The 17,047-nt window shown below is 41.9% G+C and overlaps 1 protein-coding gene across 20 annotated transcripts in view; it reads left to right on the forward strand.

Annotated features, from left to right (window-relative positions):
• LRRC4C (leucine rich repeat containing 4C) overlaps nt 1-17,047 on the forward strand; it is a 1,216,832-nt gene that overhangs the window by 1,056,882 nt on the left and 142,903 nt on the right. For 4 of the 20 annotated variants that reach the window (XM_060303344.1, XM_060303342.1, XM_060303345.1 and 1 more), the window contains exon 1: nt 2,751-4,695. The exons of the other annotated variants lie outside the window; for them this stretch is intronic. The gene's annotated coding sequence lies outside the window, so the exon portion shown is untranslated. Of the gene's footprint in view, nt 1-2,750; nt 4,696-17,047 lie in introns of those variants that run through there. 20 annotated transcript variants of the gene reach the window in all.

Consider the following 17,047-nt stretch of genomic DNA (forward strand, 5'->3'; position numbering starts at 1 on the left):
GATTATACCAGGTAGAGTCATCAGCGCACGGTGAAATAACGTAATTTTGTTTCCCTACCCAAATGCCTACAAATCAGGAGAGGAGCACAAACATAGATTTCTCGTCCATAGAACAAACCTGCGACATTAGCACTGTGCCCTTCTTCTCCCAAGTCATCTCATTTTAATGGCATCTGTCCTGTCCATGCTTTGGGTAACTAAATGGGCTAATTGGAAGTGTGACAACATGAACAATCCGTTAGTCTCTGGGCAATTATTTCCTCTAAAAGAACTTTTGCAAAGAATTTTACTTAAACACATATGCTGTCCTTGTTGACAGTACCTGACACTCCTACTGAATAAGTGTCTATATTTATGTCATTATTTAACAATTTAGTTTGCGTGTACATTTGTATGACAGTTAGCTTGTTGACTACTTATTTCAATTCTCTTTGAGTAAGATCATTCAGTGACAAATGTGTCAATTTCATTTCACCCATAGGGTTACAAATTCATCTCTGGGATTCAGTGCTGATCATGACAGTCTGCACGTCTGTGACTGTCTTACATGTATTCCCCATGCTTCCCAAACCTAGAAACTGTAGCAAAACTGGAAGAGTTGGAATTGAGTAGATCTAGGTTCAAGACTTGCCTGTGTCTTAACAAGACATATTTACCAAATAGTGGCTTTCGCATCACTTTCCCCATCTTTAAAAATCTCTCAGGGGGTTGTTCTGAGTTTTAAAGTGATGTATATGAGAAGTCAGCAAAAGAAAACCATGCCATATGGATGCCCCCAAAACACAGGTTGAGTCTGAATCAAACAATGACAGCCAAATGGCTAATTCAAGGTCATACAGTGTGAATGGGCGACTGGTGTGGGAAAATAAATCGCAGCTGCTGAATGGGAAGGTAAACAGGAAAGGGAAGACTTTCCTTTTTCTTTTTGGTTAAACAGCACTGATACTTCACTGCTGCTTTGTTTGATAGATTAATTCATTCTGAAAGGCTTTAAAGATGTCTGGTAGGTAGCTAATAATCAGCTTTGAAAAACAATCACTGGTCTTTCCCTTGCTATCAAAGTCCCTAAAAAGAAAATTTTCATTTCAAATGGCTTCTAGCTTACTTCAGAACCAGAAGGTAGATTCCTTTGAAGTTATCTAGAGCAGCTAGTGAAAGCCCTTTTTAATGGTTTATTAGTTGATAAACTGTAATTGGCATATAAGGGTAAGAGCTTCAAAAGACAAATTAAACTTATAGTCAACTGCCCACTAGTGTTTTGAATCAATCAATACAGCATTCTTTTAAAAACAGAAGCAATGCCATTACCCCTCAACAAATTCACATTTTGATGCAATCAATAACTACATCAAAGTTCTCCAAAAAGACAGAAATTAAATAAATCACAGTTCATGTGTAAAGAAAGGCCTTTTCTCTTGCAGGTGCTGACATCTGAAATACATATTAGAGTATGTGCTTAGTACCCAAAGAAATATATAGATGTAGTTCCTTTCATTTTTTAACTCTAAATGAGGAAATACCCATGTACTATAAAGGGAACAGGAAAAAACTAAAAGAACATTTGGTGTGAACTTGGATACGCCTCTAATGTTCCCTCAGTAAAAATTTTCTCCCTTTTGTTGAATGTCACTTCTCATTATGATTTGTAACATAAAGACTCAAATCTCAAGTATATAATGTGCTTTAATAGAGTAGCATACAGCCTATTTAAAACTATTTTCAAACCAAGTACATATTCTGATCTCTCAAAAGTATAGTAAATCAGCATAGAGATCATAGATTATGCAACTTGAAACAGATAAATATTTATTTGCCTTCCTCCCCCAAATATATAATGTTTTGTTGTTTGAATTATCATTCCTCATTTTATCCATTTCATGTCTCAAGGTCACATACCTGAATGGTATAAAATGAGTAAGTATAGCTTAGAGAAAAGGCCTCTGACAATTGTATAGTGGAGAAAGAAACCAACATAAATATGTTATTAATATTATTATTATGCAGGCCCTTCCATCTTTCTAAGACCCAGTGAAGTTGAAATATGCCACCTGCCCCTGCCCCCGCCCCCAACGTGAGTTGGTGGAAAAGCCAACTAGGAGCGAGGGATGTTGGAATTAAGTTGTCAAACTGCCCTGGATATCTTGTACACACTGAACAGGCCAATTTACTGCAACACTGCAAAGGCTGAAGGCTCCTATTTCACCTTTACAGTGTCTCCTCCTGGTGAGATTATCCTGCTGGACCACAGGCTCCCTCCCTGGCAGTATTTCAGCTTCTCCTAGATTTCTTCTCATTAGTCTGTCCTAGGTAATAGTAGTGTTAATCCTTACCTTGTGACCAGCCTGCTTGCCTAGGGAGGGAAGAGGCTCTTGTCCAGCTCTCTGAAAGCAACAGCTTTGTGAGTTTGATATTTTTGAATCCTAGTGGTGACTTGATTTCTATGTCTTCCCCTTTGTAGCTCCAACTCCCGGCTTTCAGGATGAACACAGCCAGGCTTTGAAAAACAAAACAAAACAAAAAATGACTTCTTCCACACGACCGCAGTTTCTTTGCGCGTTACTAACCTCTGAGTATGGGGTGGCTTTGAAACGCAGCTGTTCTAGCTCTGCCCTCCAGGTGGCAGCAGTGCCACACCGCAGGGGCTCCAATCCCCTCCACCCCGACTTCAAGTGTTAATGCAATTGACCAATCAGTGCTAAGATGATGGGAGGTAATTGGGTAATTGTATTTTACTGATCACAAGCAGAAAAAGGGAAAGGAAAAAGGGAAAGAAAGAGGGGCAGAAGAGGGAAGGGGACCGCAGTCTGAGAGGAGATTTGGGGAGCTAGGACCCAAACCGTCAGGACGTGGCACTGGCCGAGAGAAAGGAACTGCCGCCGGCACTGGGAGCGCATTTATTCTTCGGGGGGAAAGGGGGGAGAGAGGAGCGGGCTGGGGAGGAAGAGAGAGTTCCAGCCGAAGTGGATGGAAGGGGACCGGGGTTTCTACCGCGCTGGGAGCCGCGAGCCGGGGCGATGGCGCTAAAGACGGCGCGGAGCAGCTGCGCTCCCGGGAGCGCTTCTCCTCGCGGAGGACTAGCCGGCGTCGGGAAGGTCTGGGCGAAGAGAGGCCAACTTGTGGCTCCAGAATGCACCCGACGCAGCTGGAAATGAGATCAAAGCTGCAGTTTCATTCGAGAAGGATGAGAGGAGCCAGCGACTAGGGATTTTTTTTTTTTTTACCTCTTTCGTTCCATGTTCTATTTTGTATCTTCTTTCCTTATTATTTTTTTTATTTGCCTAACAAACACCTCGTCGAGCCCCTCACTTCACCCTCCCCATTTGAAATAAAAGCCCAGTTTGAACTTCTTTCATCGCGGCGCCCCCCGGATCCGCTGCCCGCTGATGGAGGAGAAGGGGACCCGGTGGCTGGCAGGGGCCGCCGGCGAGGGACCGCGTCACGAGTCTCCCCCGTGATCCCGGCCCTGATCGTGGAGTTCTGCTACACCTGGAGGATCTGGACCGGGTGCTAGGGGTGGGGGCGGGGACAGAGGAAGCGCAAGCCACCCCGAGCCTTAAAGAGAAAAAGAAGTAGCGGGGGGGAGGAATGGGTTTCTTCTTGACAGCTGACGGAGCCTTGAAATTTTCCTTCACTACCTCCGCCCCCGCCCCCGTCCCCGCCCCCCCGCACTCCATTTAACGTGAGATTATGAAATTGCAGAGGCGGTGGAGGGAAGGAGACAGGATATAACAGAGTTTGGAGGGAGAGGGGAAGGTGGCTGGCCGGGTGGCTGAAATCAAAAATCCAATTGCGCACTGGGTTGTGATGAGAAATCTAATCAGATCTTTGGAGAAGGGGCCGGCCGGAAGGGTGGCGATTGGGGGGAGTTGATCCCCAAATTCTTCGAGGTCGGGGCTGGGGAGAGGAATCGGCGATGTAAAAGGAGACTTTTTCTTTTTTTTTTTTTCTTTTTTTCTTTTTTTTTTTTCCTGGTGGCGGTGGCGGTTGGGTGCGTTGCGAAAATGAAAGATGCGGGACGCAGCTCTCTCCTGGAACCGAACGCAGTGGATAAACTGATTGTGCAAGAGAGAAGGAAGAACGAAGCTTTTTCTTGTGAGACCTGGATCTTAACACAAATGTGTATATGTGCACACAGGGAGCATTGGAAAATGAAATAAACCAGTGTCAGACCCGCGGGGGTTGGTGTGTTCCGACATAAATAAATAATCATAAAACAGCTGCCCTCCCTCTCCCCAAAAGGATGATTGGAAATGGAGAAACGAGGATCCACAAAGGAAAAGTATGTTCATTTTTTTCTGTAAAGGAGAAAGTAAGCCAAGGAGATATTTTTGGAATGAAAAGTTTGGGGCTTTTTTTAGGAAAGTAAAGACTTGATATGGTGGTGTTTTCTTTTCTTTTTGAATTTCCCACAAGAGGAGAGGGAATTAATAATACATCTGCAAAGAAATTTCGGAGAAGAAAAGTTGACCGCGGCAGAATGAGGCATTGATTGGGGAAGAGAAGCCAGCAGAGCACAGTTGGATTTGTGCCTATGTTGAGTAAAATTGATGGATAATTGCAGTTGGATTTTTCTTCATCAACCTCCTCCCCTCCCCCCCTTTTTTTTCTCTTTGGGGTCAATATCATGCATTTTTCTGCTTGTTCTTAACCACCTGGATTCCCATCTGGATGTTGCTGTGATCAGTCTGAAATACAGTGAGTGATCCTTTTTTTCCTATTTATTGGTGAAGAAAATGTCCATTAATTTAGCATTCCCGGTCCCTTTATCCCTGTACCCCCTGAGGTGGTTTTTAAAGACCTGGTTGTGGGGACCAGAAAACAGGGAGAAGGTGGCCCACGCATTTGCTCCATCAGGCTGTGCTCACTGATAAGCAGGTTTGCTATAATGATGCAGGTTGTCTGCATCCCGGGGCAAATGCCTTTGCAAATGTCCATCCGGAGAAAAAAAATTTCCCCAAGAAAGCCGCTGCAGTGTGGGGTGCCTTGTGCTGTGTGATCAACACTCTAGAATGCGTTTAAGTTGCATGGCAGCCCCGGAGTTAGATTCACAAATGTTTAGCCATTGGAAATCGAAGGGACCCAATTTAAATTTCATTATCCAACCTGACATCGCAGATCAACAGAATGCATTACCACAAAAATATGATAATAAACCAACCAGATGAAGGCTGGCTTCTGGCTGGTGAGTGGGTGGAGGGAGGGAGAGTGGGACGGGGGAGGAAGTGGTGGAGAGCTGTGGCTGCACCATCCCCAATCTCTCTTGCACACACAGTCTGGAAAGTGGTGGTCTAGAGATTAGGTTACCTAGCTTCTTACCAGTGCTAAGGATGAGAGGAGGACCCTCCTCTCTTCAACCCCACCCCCTTCTAACCACTTCCCTGGGTAACAGAGAGGCTGTCCATGTAGGTGCCCTGGGCAGTTAGTCGCCTTCAGTTTTGCCAGTTTCCTTCAGTGTTCCCTGCAATACCAGTTCAGAGCTCTTTAAAAAAAGGCAGAAATCTAGTGTCCTGTGGTAACTTAGATAAAGGTCTGTGGGTTGAATATCACTGCTTCTCCTATGCCAGCTTTGTCTTGGGGGAAAGAAGACACTAAAGAAAAATTTTAAAAATGGTTGAAAATGCTTAGAGAGCCTGAGGGCCTATAAGATCTCCCCTCTTTGCATCTCTTCCCCCATCGCTGCCAGGATCATGGAGCTGGCTTTTCTTTAGTTTTGTGTTTGAACAGAACTCTGCCTCTCAGTCTTCTGTTATTTCTCTCCAGGGCCTTCTATCAGAATCATAGACTCATAACTTTAGAGCCAGAAGATTCCCCAGAGATCTCATGCCAATAAAAAAGGAAACTGAGGCCTGGAGAAGTCATAACTCTTTGGTTAATGGCCAAAGCATATGAGACAGGTGACTCACACAAGCCTCTGAAGAGCTGACAAAAGTCAGTTTGGGATCCAAACTGGACAGGAAACAGCCGTACGTGGAAGAATTACTTCTTTCACCACAGCTGCCATTTTTATCTAGAAGGGTCAAGGAAGGTACTTATTCTGAGAGCTTGCAATAAACTCCTGACATTCTGGACCTCATGGGTAGCCCATCTCCAGCATTCATGTCTTTTCTTAGTCTTTTTTTTTTTAGTTAATAAAAGAGCTCAGATAACCCTAACTTTAATACTATTTGGAAAAAAAAAAAAAAAATGATCCACAACGCTGGCGTATCCCAAAGGAGATGAAAGGCAACAGTCTCCTGGGTCCCTTCTTGGTATTGGGCTCATTTAATCCAGTGAGTGGTGGTCCCTGGAGAGTCATTAAAGAACCATGGAGTTAGATTTATATGAGAGAATGATAATAGAAACCAGAAACTCCCTGCTAAAAGCATCTGAGTCTGTTCTTTCACTCACATCATCTATTCTTATCCTTTTCATTACCCCTTAACTAAACTAGCCTACAGCTGAGCACTTCTCTAATTTATTTTTCTGGGCACATGTTTCCTGTTGGGACACAGATCAGGCAATAAATTTACCGACCTATGAAAATAAGGTCGTGCAGGGTTGTGTTCCCCACCCCTGCCCTCAAGCTCCCTATAGGTTTCTGCATATCTTATAATTCCTTGCAGATATTTTGCATGTTTGTTTTGTTTTTACATGACCACAGTGAAGTCATCAGTTGTGGTCAAAGATTGACTCAAGTTATTTTAAGTTCCTGTTCAGCTGCAATTTAGCACAACTGAAAAAAGAGAATAAAGAAAACAAAATGTACTTTGAGGGTTTTTACTGCGTAGTTCAGCTCTGGGCTTCGCGTGGGAAACCCAGCTTTGCAATCAGCTTGGCTCTGCCAATCAGGAGAGGGGTTTTTCCTCTCTTTCTTTCTTTCTTTTTCTTTCTTTCTTTCTTCTTTCTTTCTTTCTTTCTTCTTTCTTCCTCTTCTTTTTTTTTTTTGACATCAACAATTTCTTCATTGCTACTCTGATTGAACCTCAGTGTGCGTTCCTCTCCGTCACATTGTCACCCCCTCTCAGTATTCTCCACGTTTATACCCACATGCAAACTTTACTGAGAAAGAGAGGTAAGGGGATGGGGGGGTAGGGAGAGAAGAGAAAATATGAATGTGTTTAAAATTGTGGGCTGAAATATGTCCTCTCACCCACCTCCACTTAAACCTGTTCTTCAAATCCGGAGATGATGGAGCATCTAAGGATGGCATCCTTTTTCACACTGGTGAATCACTTCACCAGTACTGCATTTCAGGACACATTGCCCAGACCAGGGTTTAGCTCCTTTGGTTTGTCAGTCAGAGTTGGCTCAGCATTTTAGGCAACTTGCTGGTGGACTGATGAAAGAATTATGGCCATGGTAGATCTAGAAACTTAGCCCTTGAGCTTCTTTCTGGACAGAAGTTGGTACCCACTGATTGACATTTGTGAGCAGGTAGCTGTATACTGGAATTTGCTGAGGACCCCAGGCCCAGAAAGCTGCTGAATTTTGCAAGTTTTTAAGTTACCTTTTCGAATATTTTCCTCTAATTTAACAGCTATGCGCTTTGGGCAATACCTTTAATTTCCCTGGACTTCAATGTTCTTATCTGTGGGATGGGAATAATATCAACAAATTGGAATGAAACCAATTAGAATTGTCTTGTGAATTAAAAGTAATGATATGCAAAGCCCCAGCATAATAGACCCTCTAAGGGGAGCTGTTTGTTGTGGTCATTCTTGGATTAACTTCCTGGGAATGAATACAGGCTGGCCACATACTTTACAAATTCTAGTGGCTACACTTAAGAACCAGGGAATGTGCAACTGACCTTACAGTAGTTGCCAGATTCTTCTTTTGAGGTTTTATCAGGAGAGATTCATTGCAATATATCATTTTAGATATGAAATTCTGCCTCCAGCTGGAAATTGAAAATCAAGATTTTCTCCTTAAAGTATAGAAAAATAAATCTCAGCAAAAATCATATTTAAATGAGATTTTAGGGGACAATAAAGCTGTTCTTGTGTTGTGTGTTCTTTTTGTCTAAAAGTTACAGAAGATAGCAGTTGTATATTGACTGTATCATTTTGGCTACATATTACATTGGATGTGGAATGCACAAAATAAAGGCAGATTTCTAGGCAATTATATAATTAACTTAGATGGTGTAAAATTCCGTTACTAATATTAAGGTCCCCAAGTCCACGATTTGGATTCACAGTCTTCCTAGTTATCATGAATCCTGTGTTAGTTATACGTCTTCATTTTGTGAAAGGTTAAAGGCCCAGTAGAGTGTATGGAATCAAGTTTCATGTAGACATATGTGTCTTATTGTTTGCATGTGCAAATCTTCCAACACCAACTTGCCAGTGGTTTTCCGAGGCCGCCAGTCGTGGTCATTTCTAATAATTTCATTTTCTACATCAGCAGCCCTGGGTTCTATCTGTTTCCTCAGTATGCTTCTGGAAACCTGTTCTCCCTTTGAGGGAAAAAGAATCCTACTGTTTTAATTATTGTTACTCTTGATGTCACATCTGTGGGTAACAGGACAGTCAGGCTAAGGAGTTGCCCATTGGATGTTTATACTGCTTCTATTCAATTAGGAAAATGATTTGAATTCTGTGTTAACTTTGGGAAAGCATCCTTAAGTTACCCATTTTCACTGATCTTAAGAAGAAACGGAAATCGTCTATGAAGGTTCTTACCATTTTATTAATTTTACTTTTTGGTGTGCTTCTAAACGGTGACTAAGAATTTCAATAAACTTGAACTCTGACATCCTAAGTGAATTTGAATACTCAGCTTTCCACTGGAACACGTGTGGTACATAAGCCGTTAACCGCTCTGAGCCTGTTTGCTTATCTGTAAAATAGAGATAACAACCACATGAGGCTGACCACTGTGAGGATGAAATCAGATTGCATACGTCATGCACAGCAGGTGTTCAGTAAATGCACATTGAAACTGAGCGTCTTTGATTTTAGTTTAGGTAATGCACAGTTTGCAAAAAACAGATATGGTCTTGTTTGAGGGAAGCTCTTCATATAAATTCATGTTGGTATAGGTTAAAAAATGAGAAATTTATAGACAAGGTTGGAGTAACACAAATAGATATGACCATTTTTAGTAAGGTCCTACAATTTTAAAACATATTTGGAAGTGCTTTAGTGAATGCCATTCCTGTAAGAAAGACTACAATATACTTTATGAATTGTGGAAAATGTACTCTGTGTCTATGTAAACTTTCATCAAGTATTTTATAATATAGGCATAAAAATAATAATTTATAAACAGCGTCTTAGAAGATTTTCCAAAAGGATCAAGAGTCTGTTGCATGTTTCTTCAAAATGATTTCTCTGGAGAAATGTAAATTTGACAGTTGAAACTTTATTGGGCGGATCTTGTGGCTGGGACAGTGTGCTTGTGACACTCTCTGAGGGCAAGGATTTTATTTGTTCTTTGGCATGTCCTTAGTACCTCAGAAGAGTGTCTGACAAATGGTATGCCTACAATAAATATTCGTTGAAGGACTGATTGAACTTAAGAGAGGTTACTTCCAGAGAAGTCAAATGCATGTATATACATACATACAAGAAGCCTGGCTTTTAGGAACCTATGGCAGTTTAATGAGAAATACCATTGACTGGGCTTCCCTGGTGGTGCAGTGGTTGAGAGTCCGCCTGCCGATGCAGGGGACACGGGTTTGTGCCCCGGTCCGGGAAGATCCCACATGCCGCAGAACGGCTGGGCCCATGAGCCATGGCCGCTGGACCTGCGCGTCTGGAGCCTGTGCTCCGCAACAGGAGAGGCCACAACAGTGAGAGGCCCGCATACCGCAAAAAAAAAAAAAGAAATTCCAATGAGTATACTGACTCTCTGTGTGTATGTGTGTGTGTGTGATGTCATATCTGTACACACACACACACACACACACACACAGAGATTTTAAGCACCTCTGAGTGGTTTCCTTCTGCTGGGAAAGCTGAGGTCTGAAAGCGAGGTGATGCAGTGTATTTTTCTTAATCTTGGTGCTGTCAGTAATGGACTGTAACAATTGATACAAGTCACCTCATCTCTCTTAGGTTGGTCTTATATTCTTTCCTGTTAAAAAAAGGTTAAAAACTAAGATTCTTTCAAGCACTAAGATTTTACGATTTTCAATTCATAATCCACTACCTAGGAATTTGAGATTCCTAGGAACTGAAAATATAAAATCCCTGATCACATGTTACTATCGATAGTTGTCAAAATGTGGAGAAGAACAGCATAGAATTAGGTGAGAAAGGCAGAATCCGTGTCACAGTGGCGGATATGCAGGGTCAAAATGTGAGGAAAGTATCTAGAGGTTGTGTAGGGGAAATATAATACAATATGGAATAGGCAAACCTTGGATCTCAAATTTTTTTCACTACTTGTTAGCTGGGGGATCCTAAGTGGGCAAATTGACCTTGCTGTGTCTCAGTTTTCCTCAGCTATAAAAATGGACATCATTTTTTTCTTGCAGTTATTTTCAGGAGCATTAATTAAGATGTCTAAGTGTTTGGCACGTGATTAGTACACAATAAATGCTAGCTCACTTTCTTTCTTCTCATTGAAATCTGGTTATTTTCCACAGAAATGGGAACATTTAACTGAAAGTCTGTGAGTGTTTTGCTTTACATTTACTAAATATGTGAATCAAGATTTTTTGCCAACTTTGCCATCAAAGTGGGTAATATTATTTTTGATAATGTTTTCCAATGTCAGTCAGGTTTACAATGAGGTTTAAAAATGATGAACAGCTTATGTAAGATTAACAAACTTTTATTTCATCTTTGGCATAAGCTGATGGCAGCTTTTTGTGCTTATGTATGCTTTCAACACTAATGGGGATTATGGGTAGTAACTACCCATTGAGCATTTGATATGCACCAGGTACTGTGGTGATAATATAACATATATTTCTCCTAAATTCTCACTTTGGAAACTGAAACACAAAGAGGCTAAGTAATTGGTCTAAGGTTATCCAACAACTAAGTGATAGAGCTGGAAGTAGAAGCTACATCTCTTAGGACTTTAGAAACAAGATCAGAATCAGTAAATGCAAACGTGTTGCCTTGTAACAAGTAAACATGGCAGCTCACCATCCTCTAACCTGGTACTCAATGTGAATATTTCAATTGGGATTGAGGTGTCTGTAGTTTCCCTTTACTGCTTCCTGAGACAGAGGTTGTAGTCACATATTAGATCACTCATACCTTGCATCTTTTGGTCAGTCTTATCTAATATCCAAGTGTTCCCCTACATGAGGAAGAGACAACTTATAAGAAAGACTTGGGAAAAATTGTCCTAACTCACTCAACACAACTACTGGACAGAAAAGCTTTGCAAAACGCTATGAGATCATCTGGAAATTCATGATTGTCTGAGAAATAAGGTCAGTGCTAGTAATAAGTTTGGAGTTTCGTTACAATATCCTGCAAATCCGGTGGGCTCCGAATTCTCTGCATCACCCTCCCAGCACCTGATCTCAGTCCTTGCGATGTTTGATCTCTGTAGCATTTCGTACCATTGATGCCCCTGGCTTTCTGAAACTCTTCTAGGGGTTTGAGGTGCCGTTTGCTATCACTTCCTTTATTCATTTCATGTCGTCCTTGTCTTGTCCCTCTGCTCTCTCCTAAAACGTTGAGGGCTTCCCTTTGGAATCAGTTCTATTCCCAATCTCTTCGCATCCCTGAGAGATGTCTGCTGGGCTTGTTTTGAGACATGATGCTCGGATCCTTGGCCTCAGCCCCCTTGTGTAAACTGATGATTCCTAAATCTCCAGGGCCACCAAGAGCCCACTTTCTTACCTGGTCTCCCGCAGGCCTTACAAACTTAGTACACTAACTGTAACTGATTATTTTCCCTCCAGGAGCCTATATATTTTCAGTTTCAAATGATACCAATATCTCTTTAACCTCCCTCATATTCCAACCACTAATCAAATACTCATCCATCTACTCATCATCTCAAACTCAGCTTTTCTGTCCCTCAGTCCAGAGTCCATTGTTTCTCTCCTAGATATCTTTCTAACAAGTCTTTCTGATGCCAACTTTTCTTCAGTATGGTCCAGCATTCATTTCTCCTTCAGAAGGACCTTACTAAGAAATAAAGCTGAACATTCCCTTCTCTATATTCTATAAATATAGAATAAAATTCGGATTCTTCTCCTGATAAATACAGTCTGGCTAGCCTATTCATGCCTCTCTTGTCTGTCTGCCATACTGAATGTTTTATTTCTCTGGAGATATCCCAGTCTAGTTTTTGGCTCAAACTTTGTGAAAGCTACTCTATTTGCTTAAGATATACTCATCACAAGTCAAATCTCAGAGCAAGTTACTTCCTCTGGGAAAATCTTTTCCAGGTCTCCTAGGCCCACTGAATCCTCCTGTCTCTGTTACACTAACATTTTATTCACAGATCTGTGATAGCTCTTGTCACTAATATTTACTTGCCTGAAACCTGCTAATATGACTTCTTTTAGGACAGGGACCTCATCTTACCTGTCTGGTCATCTCCCACATCTAGCTAATTTAGTGCACAGGAGTTTTCAATATATTTTGGTAGAACCAATAAAGGAGTGGATTAATTTAACACATCTGTAGGGTGAATTCAGCCTATGGTGTAGGCCGTTATTTCCCCAATATTTTTCCCACTAAGATCAACCTTTTATTATTTTTACTCTAGGGACCCATGTTTCAAAACTACTTTGCCCAGTAAATACATTGCAACTCATTCCTCCATTTTTCCTAATTGAAAACATATTCTTGCCCATCATTGTTCTTGAAATGTGCTAACTGAACACTGTGACCTTGAATTGATATAAATTGAGCCAGAAGATGTTTTCACTATCTTATGCAATTGTATGAGCACATGCACGATTTCTAATTGCCTTTTTGGAATATTGATAAGAGGCTTTGTCTTTGAGGCTTCCAATTTTTTAAATAGTTCTGTAAATATATTTTGGTGCTAATATTATACTCTAATTTAGAGGTGCTAATAGGCTGAGTGCAAGTTTGGCAATACATACTCCTCAGTGGCATTGTTCATGAAGAATATTGTTCACAACAATGAAGGTGCCCCTTGGATCTGGACATTGCACAAACTGCACAGTTGTATGAGGCGGCCTCCTTTGTCATAAATGACTGTTGGAAAGACACTGACTTTTTTTTTTTTTTTTTTTTTTTTTTTTTGCGGTACGCGGGCCTCCCACTGCCGTGGCCTCTCCCGTTGCGGAGCACAGGCTCCGGACGCGCAGACTCAGCGGCCATGGCTCACGGGCCCAGCCGCTCCGCGGCATGTGGGACCTTCCTGGACCGGGGCACGAACCCGTGTCCCCTGCATCGGCAGGCGGACTCTCAACCACTGCGCCACCAGGGAAGCCCAACACTGTGACTTTTAGTTTTGAGTCATGCCCAAATATGGGCTTATGCAGTGGTAGAATAAAAAAAGATCTTCTCCTTAGTAAAAGTGCCTGGATTAAAACTTTGGTGAGCTGCAGTCACTTTTCACAACATGCAAACACCTGGTTTTATGGAGCCAGGTATGTATTCTCAGGAGATGCTCTGGCTTCATGCTTTGGAAGGATGCTTCCTCCTTTCTCTCATAAGAAACAGCAGAGGGCTTCCCTGGTGGTGCAGTGGTTGAGAGTCCACCTGCCGAAGCAGGGGACGCGGATTCGTGTCCCGGTCCGGGAAAATCCCACATGCCGCGAAGCGGCTGGGCCCGTGAGCCATGGTCGCTGAGCCTGCACGTCCGGAGCCTGTGCTCCGCAACGGGAGAGGCCACGGCAGTGAGAGGCCCGCGTACCGCAAAAAAAAAAAAAGAAAAAGAAACAGCAGAAGACACTGGGATTAGATGAAAGTGCTAAATGGTAAGACACATTTAATTATGGTTTAATTTTATTCTTCAATCTTTGAATATAAATGTCTTGAATATGTTGAATTAGAACATATGTTTTTCTTTTAGTCCATTTTTCATGTTTTTCTTCTAGTGTTAGATGATTTCTTTCCAGTGTAGAGACTGCTATTATTATCTCATAATAGTAATAGTAATTTCTAATAATAGCGATAGTAAATGAGAGAGCAAACTCAGCACTGGCTCTTCTAAATAATAGCAAGTGCATACTTGCTCCTGCCAAAATGTGAACTGCTGAGACATTGTTTTCTTGGGAGGGGTCTATGTGTTTCATCCCATCAGTTTTCACCAAGTCAATATAGGGAATATGGGAGAATCCAGCCATTCAATTATATTGTTTTATTTGTTGCTAAGATAGGTATCTGGTGTGGGGGTAGGTTTCACAGATTTAAAAAGAGCACTATTTTTCTTATGATGACTAATACTGTCCCCTAAATATTAAAATCATCTGTTACTGTAGATGTGGTCCTACCTAGAACAAGTCGTTTGATTTATTTGCGATGTCTTAATAGATATCCTATTGTCCATATAGTTGATTTTTTTTCTTTTTTTTGAGCCTAAGAAACACAGTATTAAGGAACTCATTTTCAGGACAATAGCCCAGTTTTCTTTAACCAGTGACTTGATAATGATGTTGGAAAGTTCAGTAACTAAAATACGCTTTTTTTTTAAATTTTAGGGTGCATGACTTTGGAAAATGTAAAAATTGTGCCTCTCTTGAACGGTTTAACAGTTGAATGTGAGCCAGATCTCAGAATCTGCTGATTTTTACAACCTTAGGGAAGGGAGGGAGAGAGAGAGATTGCTCTGCTCTGAGCCTGTGGGCAGAGAGAAGGCTGATAGCTTAGATTCCTTAGGGAGAATCACCTTCCTAGGCAGAGACCAGAGCACGGGTGTGGTGAATGAATTCAAATGCATTATGGAGAGCAATCCAGGGGACTGTGATTTCTTCCAGCTGAAAAGGCAGAAAGTCAGAAGCCATCCTAGAAGAGTTAACGTCTACACAGTGGTGCTCAGGAAGGCAAGAATGGAACTATGAAGGCTTTCTCTGTATTGTTTGAACGTTGCCATGGCAATAGTTTCCAGCAGAAGTTACATGTTTTTCAATTCCCCAAAGCAGCAAACAGCTTTCCCTTCTCATCCTCCCACCATCCCTCCTTATCTCCCTGAGTGCTTAGTTCTTATCTCTCAGTCCTTTTTTTCCCTCCCTTTGTCCTTCCTTTTGTTCTTAAATTCTCAACTCTTTCCTCATTAACAACAAAAATATTCCAACTCCAGGAAGTCACTTTTAGGCAGAAAGTGAGTCAGACATATAGCCTTCTCTCCCGTTTTCTGTATTCCCCCTTCTGTTTACCTATTAAAGACCTAATTAGACGAAGCTGTGTATGGAAGCAGGGTTGGGGCTTTCCCTTGTTGGTAGGACACAAAACATATTATAATGGTTGGTGTTGTGGCGATATGTTAATTGGATCGCTGCGGGCAAGTGCAGAGCAGCAGTCTCTGACAATTAGAAAGAACAATGACTTTACTATGATGGGGCCCACTCTCCTAACCAGGGGGGAAGGATTAGCATGCATTGCAGGTCTCTGGAAGGTTCCTGTAGACCCCGAGAGAGAGCTCTGCAGTTGGAAGTGCCTCCCGTCTCTTCAAAACGAAGCTGCTGCCCCTCCTTTAGCTTATTTTTACTGCCAGAGAAAGAGGAGTGAGGGGACAGTGAGAGATCTGGTTTAGTGGGTGGTGGGGGACCCGTCGCAGACCTGGGCCATAGGATATATCGCGGGGATGTTAGGAAGAAATCTTCGCCTGCTTAATGCGTGTGGCCTGTGAATTGTGAAATGGGTCTCATTAGAGCCTTTCATATCCAGGCATGTGCCAAAGTGCTTTGCAGGCACAGCGCCATCACTTCAGGTCCGACCCTGCTGCTGTTGGCTGCAGCCAGGAAGGGACAGAGGCTCTGTCTGTATTAAAGCTTTCAGTCTCATCGCTCTCTGTCTACTGTTCATTGTAAGGCGCCTCTGGGCCTTTCAGTGTGGTCCAGGATGAGGCACAACACATCTCCTAGGTGTTTGTAGAGAGGAAATATGAAGGCATTGGAGCATCACAGATAGGCTTGAGAGAGCCGGTGGGTTGTGACACCCAGAGGTCCCCTCTCTTTTCCACAGGACTGGCATCAAAGTTGTCTTTAGGCTTCCCTGCAAATATGCCCAGATACTCACCTGAAAGAAATGATGGGTAGTTCAGGGCTAAATAAGTCATCAGGGACTTTTGTATTATTAGATGCAGAGGAACTCTTTGCTTTTGGGGGAAATTCGTATACGAGAGATGTTAGAAGCCAATTTTATCTCCCAAAGCGTAGCCCCATTGATAGTAGCTGCCGGATGCTGAGTACTGTATGTCAGGCTCTGTACATGTCTCTTATTTAGAATGCCTAGCGATTCTACAGGATTGATGATTTAAGAGCATTGACGTAGGAGCCAGGTCAACCTGAGCCCTGTCCTGCTTAGATATGTGGCTTCGGCCAATTTACTTACCCTTTTGAACCTCACATTCTCATGCGCAGCATGAGAATAAATATAGTACAGAGCTGTGGTGAGTTATAATTGAAATAATGCTTATAAAGCGTTTAGCAGAATGCTTGCACGTAGAAAACACTCAAGCTATTATTCATAAAAATGTAAGAGGTGTTTTCATACAACAATATTAGGAAATAATCACGAGGCCTGTGCCTCAGAAGAAAATTAAAAATAATTAAGGGCAGGTTGCTTAATGAAAAAAGAAAAATAGCATTGGAAGGTACATTTCTGAATTTGAAATGGTGAATTCCTGGTATGTTTGGTACAACTCTACAGTTTGGAAAGCAGAATAGATAGGATCATTGAAATAAACTTTGTTGCATTCATTCTGAATCAATGATTTCCATTCGACCGTATTAGAGTTTTCTTGTGAAAGTGATCTCTTGGGTCTTGTATCAGTCGTGATGCCTTAGACTGGAAATAAGATATAAAGATCTAACTAGATTAAGCGAAAACAGAGAATTTACTGACATATGCAGTTGAAAAGTCTTGCAGTACATGGAGTTCAGGTATGGTTCGATCCACATGTTAACAATGTCACGGGAATTCCTACTGTATTTTCTCTGTAATTCTCTTGG

This window comes from Globicephala melas, chromosome 8, assembly GCF_963455315.2.
Source record: "Globicephala melas chromosome 8, mGloMel1.2, whole genome shotgun sequence".
Lineage (NCBI taxonomy): Eukaryota > Metazoa > Chordata > Mammalia > Artiodactyla > Delphinidae > Globicephala > Globicephala melas.